Source organism: Sturnus vulgaris, chromosome 7, assembly GCF_052056855.1.
Source record: "Sturnus vulgaris isolate bStuVul1 chromosome 7, bStuVul1.hap1, whole genome shotgun sequence".
Classification (NCBI taxonomy): Eukaryota; Metazoa; Chordata; class Aves; order Passeriformes; family Sturnidae; genus Sturnus; species Sturnus vulgaris.
In genome coordinates this window covers 33,319,499-33,331,912 of record NC_142249.1, presented here as the reverse complement: position 1 = coordinate 33,331,912, position 12,414 = coordinate 33,319,499, and positions in this window count along the sequence as shown.

The following is a 12,414-nucleotide window of genomic DNA, read 5'->3' as shown; positions in this document are numbered from 1 at the left end:
ATGAGCAATTCAGACCACCAAGAGTCTGCAGCTGCCAGAGCCTGGCTCTGCACTCCCACCAGCCAGCAGCACTCAGGACACCCCAAATATGCACACACAGCCTAAGCACAAAGATTATTTCTCCCCACTCCGTACTCACTGTATTGAGGAACAAAATCTGGCAGCCTGCGAGCCAGGGACTGGGGTTGGTTTAGCTCTGCCTTTCTCCCCAGGCAGCCACGACAGCCTGAAGGCTCCAAAGAACACTAAAGTCAGTGGGCAAACTGGGATCAAGATGTTGGTGTGAGGGGCAGGACAATACAGCTGGAAAATCTTCCAGTTTCATACTGGACTTTAACTGCAGGTCTTAGAGGACCAAACTTACCAGCACCCACAATATCCCCCTAAAGTCCCTCCTTCATCCCCACCCTTTGGCCTTGCTCGGCAGCCTCCACCTCCTCTGATATGGCAGAGAGGGCCTAAAGATATTATGTACCCATGAGCTGGTGCTGAAGGGGTGGATACACACATCTCCCACCTAACAGGGATTTTTGGAGAGGAATATCTTGTCTCCTGCCCTGAAGCCAGTGGGTTGGAACAGTTGCCTGTTAACCACTCCGGCTGATGACTTCTGTTTCAACACCTCAGGCTGTGGATGCTGAATTGGTTTCCCAGAGCCTGATGGCTCTGCCACCCTCCATGAACAGCAACCACCCTGTACTGGGCTGCCCCTTGACCTGGGGAGAAATATCCAGACATGTGAGAAAAACCTGAACCCTAATCATTACATAAAAATTCATAAAGTAAAACCAGAGGCCAAAACACAAGCCATGAGAACTTCCTCTGGTTAGTTCATGGGCAGTGTGGAAAGTCTGAATCCACTCACAGTTTCTGCAAATGGATAATAATAACGATTAAGTGAAATGCCACTGAAATCTTTAACTCACAGAGCTGAAAGTCTTCCTCTGTAGTTGTTGCAAGGTAAAGCTTTGCTTGTAAGAAATAATTTTCTGCCATACCTGGATTTTTCTTGCAATCATGGTTAGTAGCAAATCTGAATCTGTCAGCACAGCAGTATAATTTAAATAGTACAATTCACAGCTGACAGGGGATTTCCACCGACTTCACTTGGAAAATATGTCATTTGCTAGCTCTTGTTAACAAGTAGTAAGGCATCTGTTGCTTGCCCACGGTTACATGGGCCAGCAAGAGACATTACTGAGGAGAAAGAGAAGAGAGAAGGGTTGACAGCAGCAAGCCAGGTGCAGAAATGAAGCTTGTAAATTTAAGTAAAATGCAGAGTAAAGAGCTGTTAGTAAGTTGCTGACACCCCAGTTTATCTGAACTGTCTATTGCAAAGTCTGTATTGGATGATCTTATTCCAAATGCCAACCAAGCAAAAAACCCAGATCTTGAGATAACTCTTGGCATCATCTGAATCATATCAGAAGTGAAGTTGCTGAAAGACTCCCAATAAAATTTAACACAGGCAAGCAGAGTTTGTGTCCATGTCGCCTTGAAGGGCAGAGGCAGCAGGCTGGCTTGGCACCTAAAGCATTATACCAACATTTTTATCTGGTATATTGTACCCACCATAATCTCATGCTCCCTTGGAAAGGCACATGCTGTCTCTGCAGTTCTCAAATTAGCTTTCCATGACCCAGCATTAATGCTGTAAGATAACAGGATTCCTTCTTTGTGGTCACAAAATGATGGCCTGAGAGAAAGTGGGTAGGAAGTTCTCGGTAACATCTTCCTCCCACAAATCACGACTGAAATGAAGAAGCAGGATTATTCCCTTGCAAACAATGAAGAAAACCCACCCATCTTCCATGCAGTCTCCTTTATTTACAGGGATGGTGTCAAAATATTCCTAATTGCAAAAGGACCCTCAGTAGAAGGCAATTTGCTTGATCAGAAACCTGTAAACCTACATTTCTGATTAATTCACTGTCCAAGGAGCCCTGTCTCCCTGCTCCTTCCCCTGACAATCATTGAACCTACTTCTCTTGCTGACTATTTCTCCCTCTCTTTCCCCCACATGCTCAGATAATTGCAGTTAAAAAGAATGGATTCACCAGCCTCCTCATCAGTCTTTCAGAATTTTTTTCAGGGGATTAGGTATGTGTCTTTATCATGCAACCCAACACCAAAAGTTTTGTTTGAACTATCAGTATATGAGAGAGCATGTAGCTGTTTCTTCAGCTGAATTTGAAAGAATGTTTCTCATTATTTTTCAGTAAACCTGTAATTGTTTATAGATAAAGATCCATTTGATAACAGCTATAAATATCTTTCAGTATACCACTCAATATACTAGTGTTTGGGGTCTTTTTCCAGAGGAATTAGACCAAATTTTCTATAAAACTAACCACAACTTATCCCTTTGCTCCAGGAGTTTGTCATGATAAACTTTTTAAGCAATGTTTTGGCAGATGACCTCAAATGTTCCCAAACTCATGGTACAGCATTAATGATAGACTCTTCCATAACCTACAAAGACTAAAAGAGCTTTTCTTCACTGATCAGCCCCACTATCTGTATCCCATCTTTCACCTTCAGATAGGTGTCACCATGAAATTCTTTATGGTGACAAATACTGAGACTGTTTACAATGTACTCTATACTCATGAGGTTTTTATGTAATTTGCTGTGAAGGTGGGGATGCTTCCAAAAGAGTTAAATAGGTTAAGAGAACTTATTTCAAAATATTGGAGGTTTTTTTATTATGGACAGTTATTCCTTGTTGTACAACTGCACTGCAAAAAAACCCACACTGCAAGGTCTGGTTTGTGAAATGCAGAAATTCTAGAAATGCAGTCTAGAATTAAAAGCACTTCCTAATTTATCCCTCTTTAGATCCAAACTGAGTATCTTTCCAAAAAAATAATCGATCAGTACAAAGAAGTTATGAAGCTGAAGAAGGGAATAGGAGACCTTATATAGTATTTCTCTCAAAACTAGAAGAAATAATTAGCAAAATCCCTTCCAGCCATTAAGTTTCTATGCCAAGATAAGGAGCCTTTTTGGTTTTGGAATGCTGCAACACCTGCAAGGTAGGATTTTCGGAATGGTCTAAGTGAATCAACTTGTATAGAACATGTGTTTTACTGATCACATAGGTGATTTCTAGCTGGTATAAATTTTTTTTTGTTGTTATTTTTAACTTAAAGAAATATAGGCAAATAGTACCTGGACTCTTGTAACTGAATATACCTAACCTTAGTGCAGAGACTACTGTGATACAAATTATCTGAAGATAATTTCTTCCCATATTTATTCTTGAATGATTGGTAATATTAAGGGCTTCTTAGTGTGGCTCATAATTATTTAAAGCAAAGCCCTATTCTTATAACTTGTTTCATCTTCATTTACTCACATTTGTCTTTCAAATTCAAGAAGAGACGTCAAAGATCTCCATAGACGTTTTTGAAGTTTATCAAACTGCTATTATAGTGTAGGCCAGTTGTTTCAAGTAAATCACACAGATCAATTTGCCTGAGCAACTGTTGCAATTAAATAGGAAAAAAAAACAGTACTAAAAATAGTCCAGGACTAACCAAGGTTACTGACAGGGGACTGTGGAAAGGCAATAGAAATTTCACCTGAAGAAGCATTCCTATTGGCATAGACTATATCTTGCCAAAGCTGTTAGATAGTGTTGTCTGGTGCTTAATATTTTCATTACAGAGCTTACAGTCCTTGAATCTGTTCACAAGTTTGTGTCTTTATTTTCCTTCAGGTGTAGGATTTAATCAGCTTACCCCTCTTACTAAAGTACATACTAGCTTTGGAGAAGGATGCCATGACATTCAAATCACAGATTACATTATTACTAGGTAAGCTTAGAAGAAAGTTGGAGAGGTGCATAGAAATTACAGACCTTGTTTATAAGTCTGCCAAACATACTGAGTCTGAAATCTGTTAGAATTCTCTCCTGTTCTCCCCAGTAATTTACATCCTTAGGTGGATTATCATGGTAAGTCATTACAAAGAGCTTATCTTGGAACACAGATTTTTCAAGTGCTTTGTAACAGAAAAGACACAAATAGATGATGAAACAATGAATACTACCAAAGAAATATATTTTATTTCACTTCTTTAAAATTTGTTCCTCATTTAGAACCTGTTAATTTACAGGAATTTTGCTCTTCTGATATTTTCATGTTTCTTATCTCCTCTGTGGAGAGATGCGTTGTGGTGATGGTTTCTCCCTACATTTTATGGAAATATCTCTTATTTAAAAAACTTAGAAGAGATTCATAACTATGGCTTCAGATGCTGAAAAAGAGTTGGAATTCATTTTTGTCAGACTTCCTAAGCAATGCTTCATTAGTTGCACCCCAAGTACAGAATGTATTTGCCCTACAGAAGTGACAATTATGCCTTCAAAAATCTTAAATCAGGAGTAGTCTTTATGACACATACACTAAGTGCAAGAGGATTATTCCTATAAATTTAAATTCCTAAAAATCTGCAAATTTGTTTATCTTTTTCCTTAGCCTCACTGTGAGAACATCATGGAAAACACAGTGCAAATGTTTTACTGCAAGCAAAATATATAACAAAACAGCCTGTGACCTGCCTATAACCCCTTCCCCAAAAAAAGAGTCTGGAACATTATAGTCCGGCCAAATTAACATGAATTCCTGGAATAATGCTGGAACAAAATCGTTCTTCAAACATATATTTCAGGAAAGAACTTGGAATATAGCAAAGTGAATAGGATCCCATGCAGCACATAGAATATATTGTATGACATATCACAAGCCAGCTGCTTTCTGCGACAGAACAGCAGCCTGTGTGCAGAGAGAAGAGATTGTTCTTACATACTTTAATTCTAGTGACAGTTTTTACATGGCTTCTGTGATATTCTCATAAGAAATCAAAATAAATGAGGTATTCACATAACTCCTAGTGAGAAGCAGAAAAGCACAGTCTAGAAAGGTGTGAGGTGGTTTAGTCAGAAAGGAGGACTGAACAAGTGACAGGAGTACAGTCTTCAAGACAAGCACTAATGGATTTATATTTTAGTTATATAGATAGGTGTCAGCAAAACCTTTGGAACACTAAGGATAACAAAGCACATGGAGGCTGGCTTTTCCCTTGTGGGAGATCTCTAAAAGCAGGCTAGATAAACATCATTAAGAACTGCAAAAGGGTCACTGATCTTGCCTTAGGGTGGGGAAAGGTTCAGAAAAGCTCTCAGTGTCCTTTCTGTCCTATGATAAAACATTTTGCTCCTTCTCAGAGCAAAACCTGTTTGCACACTGGGACTCACAGGGCAGGCTCTCCCCCCTCTTTCTGTTCATGACCTCTGACATTTGCCCACCCATTAATCAATTATAGTCTGAAGAGTGAGCATATTGCCAGAAAAGGACTCCTGGGGAAGTGACACTCACAGAGCATCTGAAGCACAGACACAGCAAGGTAGAGCTACCTCCAGGTACTCTGCTTAGAAGTCTTGCCCACAGCCTCTAGGAATAAAGCCTCCTGTAGGATTTTTCACTGTTACCAAGCTTAAAAGCTCAACAAACAACCATTCATTGCAGCCTGCCCACGTGGTGCACCCAGATGGACCATAGCTAATATGGACTGCACAGTCCATGTGTGAAACACATGGATGTGCTCTGCCCCAGTACTGTGGGAGTGCATAAATTACACATGTGAAATGTGTCAAGCACATGTAGACATGCCCTGAATCTTCATGAATTTTTGGTACAAAATAACACCAAGAGATTTTATTTCAACTATTTATTTATTTATGAGGAGGGACTTCAGGAAAATGGGTGCAATATTCAAGTTGCAGAGAAGAGAAGATATTATTTATCACTGTGCTGTTCAAGTTGTAAAGTTGGATGCCAAGATTTTCCTTCCCTTCTGTGACTTTTACTCCTGCACATTTATTACTGTGTTGAATTGGAAACTTGCTGCAAAATGTAAATAAAGACACCACAGTGTGAGCTTCTGGAGGTAACACAACATGTTAGCTATCTGAATGCTGCTTTAAGCTGTATCTCTCTTATCAGCACTATTTAGTAGCAGACATTTAAAGCAAATGGGAAGTGAAGTGACTTTAATCTTTCTTGCAATTAATCAGTTGAGTTTTCTCAACATATCAGTGGAGAAGAAAACAAATTAGAGGAGCCAAGGTTGAATTAGTACACTAAATCCAACTCCCAGTTCTTCAGGGCTCAAAATCTGCAGGCACTACTTACTTGTACCTGTTGAAGTAGGACATTGAATACAAACTCTGAAAAGATGAGTTTTACTTCTCAGACTGAATTTGCAAGTCACTGAAACTGTCACTGAAACAGGCACAGGTTTTTAACTACCAGCTTTTTCTGTGTGTTGCCTTCTCAATGGAAGGTGAGATTGCTGGCTTCTTCATTGATGCTTCTTCATGTTGGAAATTACCCTATATCAAGGTTTTTATTCTTTTTTCAGGAAAAAAACCCGCAACAACAACAACAAAAAAAAATACCCTCCCCCCCCCCCAAAAAAAAACCAACAACATAAAAACCCAAAACAAAACAAAAAAAACTTGGTTAAAAGAGTGTGTAGGACAGAGACCAGAGAGTACTGTGTATGAGAGAAGGTAACATTTAGAAAATTGCAAGTTCAAGTTTTCCCTACTTTACTCAGATGTCCTTGCAGGGTAGAAGTCAATTGAGACACAGAGCCAGCATAATTTCCAAAAGAGTTCTGCAGTCCTGCTCCATGAGTTCTTCAAATCCATTAAAAATGGCTTGTCTTACAGAAAGAGCTATAAGCCCAGCACTTTGCTTCTCTGAGACATTTCTTTATTCTTTGTTTCTCTCACTTAAAATAAAAGTTATCCATTCTGTGTTGACCTTGAAATGAAGGACTTTCAGTGTCCCCTTGCAGAGTTTGGCCTAATATAAAGAACAGCTGGTACCACTAATACTAATGGATTTCCTGGTTTTAGTTCAAATATAGTAAACTTTTAGTTTCACATGCACTAAATCAGAATATAAGGTTTTCATATTTGTTTTTCTCCAGTGAGAATCACAGGCTTTAAATGTACTTTTAGAAATAAAAAAGTGGAAAAAGGGAGAAAGAAAGTTGTTTTTAATATGCTGGCAAAAAAAATGTGTGCCATTTTATTTTTCTCCCTGCGTTTGAGTCCACTCCTGTGAAAGATCCTAATCATGACCCCAGAACTGATCAGATGATTTGTGGGACCCCAGTGAGAACATGTACTGCAATGGAAGAATTTAAAACATAATTATATGCGTTCAAGAAAATATCTGTCAGAGCTGTTTCAGACTTTAAATTAACTGTACATGGAGTGTAAAGGGGTCAAACCAGTATTAGCAGAGCACTGCATGAAGTTTCATTTCCCTGTAAAATGGGAGAGTGCAGAGGAGTGGGCAGACCTAGGGCCAGATCCTACCAGGCTGAGACCAGTGAGAATGGGGGTCCTCTTTGTGCCAGCCCTTCCCAGGACAGAGAGCTGCCAGGAGAAGCCTTTGGAAGTTCTTTTGTACAGCAGAGGTTCAAGCAGGCAGGAGTACATAATGACTGGTCTAGCAAATCTAGGGTACTAATTATATACATTTATTTTTCATGCACAAGGTCCTTTTGAAACTTGCCAGTCTCTACAGAGGCCTTAACCATCATTTACATATTTTTGTGATGGCACCATATAAATCTATAGGATCTGGTATCTCTCCCATACACAGTAGGGTTTACCTGTAGCCAAAGGCACACATGCTGACATGACAACGATTAATTTCTAGGCTAGAAAGTTACTAGAATGGAAAGTCAATAAAAACAAATATGTTCTCGAAGGAATTCAGACTGCTGAGGGAAATTTTAGCACCTGGAAAGCAATTCTTTATGTAGTCCATAAACGGAATATTAAAAATATAAAGTAATCTCAGAGCATAAGGTTGGTCACAATAAGTGAGTTCAAGGCAAGTCCTACTAAGGGATCTTCAGGGAATGCTACTTAGCAGGATATTGCTGAAACTGAACCAAACAATCCTCACTCCATATGAGCATTTTATTCCTACCATGATGCCCTGAAGGATAGCTCTCCCTCAACAGCATTAAGGAACTTGTTTACTTAATGTAAATTGTTCTCCTTGGAACAAATCTGATGATCGTGTCACAGCTCAGAATGGAATGTGATTTGGCATGAGTTAAAAATATTTTTGCATTCCTGCTCTGTGTGTGTAGTAGATCCCCACGCTGCAGGTAGCAAATAAGTTTTTAAGGTGTCTTTTTCTCTCCTTTAGTAAAGGGAAGTGTTGTTGTCAGTCTTCCACACCACGTGGAAGACTGGCCTGGTGGTTTTTTCTCACAGCAAGCTCTGTTTCCACAGGATTGGAACTTTTGCCCCAATGTGAAGAGTTTGGCTCTTACCTGATCTTCCAGAGAAGATTCCTCTTGAGTTTTTTCTCTGATTATTTCTTCTGGTTTTCCTTCTTGCTTTGTTGTTTAGCACCAGTGAGAGAAAGGCAAAATGATAAACATCTGCCTAACATGAACTCGAACTGTAGCCAACTTCAATTCTCGTCAACATTGATTTTAGTGCTCTGATTATAGCCTTAATCCACTGCTTTCTTTTGATCTTCTTCCTGAGTATTTCTCTACCTTGATACTCTGATGATGAGACAGTATTTGTCTTAAGCACCAGCAAACACTTCATTTGGGTTTCTAGCATCAGGCATCCTGCTGACATACATTAAAGGTATCGAATGTCTCTGCTTCCCAATTGTCAGTTCATATTTTGGTGTTTATTTGCAGAGTCTGGCAAATGTGTTTTTCAACTATCAGTCACCCACATTTTGATATCAAAACACTGTTTGGACTGGGTGTTTATTACTTCCTGCTGTTCATTTACACAGAACAGATATTTTAATGGAAGTAAGTATGGTGCATGATTAAAACCTAACTGCAGTTCTTAGAAAATGATACATGGATATGTGTGCTATCTAATCATGCCTGCATATGATTTTTTCTCCTGAAGATAGATTAATGGATCTTTAATCTATTTACTGCCAGTACACTCTCAAATTTTATTGCATCTTTTAATAAGTAGCTATTAAACTTATATCTGTGCACATGTTGACTATTTGGGTAGTCGATCCTTGAGAATGCCATAACTCTTGTTTATACACAGTCATATCATTTTTCCTCTTCTTCCTAGGCAGGGAGGCACTGTAAATATCAAATTTGTATGCATTATCTTTGATCTGTATTGTTGCTGTTGGATATTAGGCAGAAATTAGGAAATGTTCCAACTTGTGTGAATACTACAGTATGATAGTACAAAAAGAAACTTATTTCTAGCTCATTCATTCCTGAAAAACAGTGGCTGCTAAGTTAAGCCAGGGAAATGTGATGTTCCAGTGTTTACCCCAGTACACTTAGCACAGAAATGAGCTACGGTCACTGTGGAGTGTCTTTGGAAAATGCTGACTTTTCCAGCAGTTGCATCTGTGTCATGTTAGTGCTCACACACAAAAGGTTGTGGGTTTGGTTTTGGTGTTTTTGAAGTTTAATGTTGTCTAAGACCTCCTTGGAAAAAAAGTGTTGGGAAATTTGAGAATTTCAAAAATTCTGGGTCCGAGTTTTGCAACACAGCAGAGTTTTGAATTCAATTTGCTCTGTCTTCTCCAAATAACCTTCTGGGATTGAAGTAGTGGAGTTTTTGCAGAGAGAACAGTTGAAAAGTTTTCAGGACTGAGAGAAATTTTTGTTTACTTCCCTGAAGAAAATTACTTCCATCATTTTTTGTCCTAACACCATCTGTAAGTCTGTCGGCAAAGGTCCTCTTCACGAACCCACTTTTGAGTTTGTTGTCAATACTTAGGAATCCCTAAGCATCCAACTGTTCAAGAGATGCAGAAGCAGAGGAGGAATAGGGCTGGAAAGGAGCTGATGAGCTGCTCCCATAAGCTGGCTCCATCCCAGAGGATGAAAACCAATGGGATGGTGCATTTTTGGGAGCATTTCAGGAAAAGATGAGCCCGGATTCTCCATACAGCTGAACAGAATCACTGCAAGCTGCAGAGATTTCCCCAGCAGTGCTTTGGGAGGGTAGCCTTCAGAAGGTTAATGCAGTGGGGTTTTTATGGGATTTCTGCACTGGAGCACCCTTCTCTCATGGAAGTATCCCCAGTAGAGAAAGCACAATAAGGGTCCAGGGCTTCCAGAGCTGCCTGCCACGAGCAGCAAACAAGAGGAACTGCAGGAGCAGTGAATTAGAAACTTCTCAGACCTTCATGGGGATTCTCTGCACTTCTCACTACCTGCAATCTAGACAAAATGGATATAATGAGTGTCCTCTGCATATTTTAGAGTAGTCTTCCTGGCCTTCTTACTATATAATGATAGTTTTATTTATTTTCTATTCATTTCAATGGTTCAAAAGTGAAAAAATTGCAGAAGAAAACATATTTAGTGAATATTTTAAACCTACAGGTACTTCTGTTTAGAGCAATACAGGTTAAGAACCTCATAAATTCAAATAGTAATTCAGAACACCAAAATTTTATCTACAATTTCAGCACTCTTTTTTAGTTCTTCCTGCTTATATATTTTGTAGCTATTATAGATGTGGAACTGTAAGTATATTTAAGAAATTGGATATTTTATTTAAATTTTTTCTTGGTTTTTCATCTTTAAGGATGTTACTTTAAAATTTTTTCCAGATGTACTATCATCTTGTATTGAGGCATCTTTTTATGTACCTCAAGTATATTTTTAAGGCTTGTAAGAGCTCTGAATCTGAGCTTTTATCCTTCTTGTCCACAAAACTCACATGGCAAACTGACTGTTCAATGAAAATGCATATATAATATTCATTGAATGTACTTCTGAAAAGAAGTGCATAATTTTTATGTCTTTGGTGAGAAATATTGCTTCAAAAACAGTCTTAATCCAAAGAGAATTCCAAGCACACATGCTTTAAAAAGTAATTATTTTCTTTTTAATTCATTTTTAAAGTGATCACACAGGATTTGAAAGTGGAAATGTAGCCCAGCTTAGCTGAACAGAGGGTGATAAATGCAGGATTTATAAATGAGGCATGCTTTAAAAATATGACTGTAAAAGAACTAAATTGACAGAGATGTACAGAGACCAAGTCTGCAGAATAGATTCAAACTAGTCAAAGATTTATAAATATGGGATCAGCACCAATACTGCTTACAAGTTGTACGAGTAAAGAAAGTGACCTGGTTCTCTTTTTGTCTTACCAAGTGACAGCATATGGAGAGCAGTTGAGAGCATGTACAGTGATTTTTACTATGTCATACTATAAATTTCAGAGTCAATAGGGGAGACCATCTTTGCGAGCTAGTTAGTGTTTTCTTTCCATGTGGAACATCATGGGCTAATCAAAATTTCAAAGCAATTATTTCACTTACAAGTATCAGGCCTTTCAAGAGTTATTGCTTAAAGGCTGGTGTGAAACTGCCCACAGAGTGAGTGGGCCCAGGAAGAGGTAAATTTACATTTCCAGTGGTCATCTACCATTTGAGTGGGATCTATGGATCTGCCATTCCATGTGGGACACAGCAGAAAGGTGCAAGAAATCTCTCAAGCCTGTGTTTCTTAAAAACAATTAGAAGTTTGTAGGTTTGCATGTGCAGCTCCATGTATTGAATAATTTTGAATAAATGACTGAAAAGCACACCCAGAATTCTAGTTGGATAATGTCAAATTTTGTCTCTAAATTTTGATCCTGTTCTGCAAGAGAAACTCAAGCAGATCCCCTGCAAACTTGGAAGCCTTTTGAAGTTAGGGGTTTTTACTTAAAACTTCAAAGCCTTTACAATATGAAGGTTTAATTAAACCATTTATATTTGGCATACATGTAATTTTAATGCTGTATTATTTGAATTAAATAATTTATAGCAAAATGGATCAATAGTTATTGCAATGACTGATATTCTTCAATGCAGTACCTAAACATCTGTGCAAGTATAGGATGGTGCTGTGCCAAGCTTTGTACAAACACATAATAGTAACCCAAACACACAACCTGAACAGAAAATGCAGAGGAAGGAGGGACACAGAATGGCCAGTGTAATAGGCACCATTAGCATTTTTTGTCAAACCAAATACTTTTAGAGGCCTGGAAGGAAGAAGGTTGTTATATGGAGCTGACTTGCTGGCTGGCTTCCAAGGAAAGAAATAGAAAATATGGAGAAGATGAAATGAGAATCAAATGTAGACAGAGTGCTTAATCTTCACTTTAAAAAAAAAAAAATTCAGAACTCTTTTTACCTTAGCAACAGCTGAAATTACACAAATACATTCCTAATATTAGTGGCAAAGTACTTATAAGAAGTGACTGCTTTGTCACAGTAATCTATTTTGTTGTTTCTTTATTTTATTCATCACAAGAGTGTCTGGAGAACCCAACTAACAGTCTCCACAATATTTGGTTCAATTGTT